This window comes from Octopus bimaculoides, chromosome 7 (genome assembly GCF_001194135.2).
Source record: "Octopus bimaculoides isolate UCB-OBI-ISO-001 chromosome 7, ASM119413v2, whole genome shotgun sequence".
In the NCBI taxonomy this organism is placed as follows: Eukaryota; Metazoa; Mollusca; class Cephalopoda; order Octopoda; family Octopodidae; genus Octopus; species Octopus bimaculoides.
The window spans coordinates 13,853,073-13,854,223 of NC_068987.1; the positions used below are offsets into that span (position 1 = coordinate 13,853,073).

At 38.1% G+C, this 1,151-nt stretch overlaps 1 protein-coding gene across 4 annotated transcripts in view; it reads right to left on the reverse strand.

Annotated features, from left to right (window-relative positions):
- Positions 1-1,151, reverse strand: part of LOC106870908 (FGFR1 oncogene partner 2 homolog) — a 25,243-nt gene that overhangs the window by 8,835 nt on the left and 15,257 nt on the right. The window lies entirely within an intron of this gene.

Below are 1,151 nucleotides of genomic sequence, written 5' to 3' on the forward strand. Positions count from 1 at the left end.
TAGTCATCACAGAATCTGTTATTTTCTACTGGAATATTGCATAGTAAAGTTAAAAGGTTCTTTATTGTAGATAGCAACTACTGTGCAGAACAAAATCTGAACAAGAATTGGATTTGGATTTCCATAATAGATGTGGTGAGAGACAGGGAATCATAAGCAAATTATGTAAATTGGTTTGGAGTCTGATTAAAAAAAATATAATAATTTTAGACTGCAAAAATAAAGAAAAAAAAAATTTATTCTTGTAAAACTCATGAATAGAATGGATGCGCATGTGGGTGGGGTGGGGGCTGGTGGAACAAACAGGAGAAATAAAACTCAGTACATGAGTATATGTATGTTTTTTTTTTTGTTTTTAAATTTTATTCAGCAGAAAGTTACATGAGATTAATGCATTATAAAACTCTCAGCCTTAAGTCCTCCAGTTGCTTTTGTACCTTTCTGCTAATTAAAAAATAATGAAAACCACCATACAACACCCCTTGCCACCACCACATATAATGTGTGTGTGTGTAAAGGTGTATGGCTAAATGGTTAGGGTGTTTGGCTTGTCACTGTAAGACCGTGAGTTCAATCCCTGGCTGCGCATTGTCCTTAAGCAAGACCCTTTATTCCATGTTACTCCAGTCCATTCAGCTGACAAAATTGAGTGGTACTTGTATTTCAAAGGACCAGCCTTGTCACATTCTGTGTCACACTGAATCATTAGTTTCAAGAGCAGGTCGTTTCACTGATTGGGTCAGATTGGTTACATTGTCATTGTAACCGATGGAATGCCGAGTGGCTATTGGCGCAGGAGTGGCTGCGTGGTAAGAAGCTTGCTTCCCAACCACATGGTTCCGGGTTCAGTCCTGCTGTGAGGCACCTTGGGCAAGTGTCTTCTACTATAGACTCGGGCCGAGCAAAGCCTTGTAAGTGGATTTGGTAGACGGAAACTGAAAGAAGCTTGTCGTATATGTGTGTATATTTTCACTAGTCTTATGTTTGTCTGAATATTGTTCTTTTGTTATTTGAAGTTGCCTAGATTTTGTCTTCTCTACTAAATACTCATACATCATCTTTAATGGGGTATTCCACCATATACATATATATATATAGAGAGAGAGAGAGAGAGAGAGAGAGAGAGAGAGAGAGAGAGAGAGAGAGAGAGA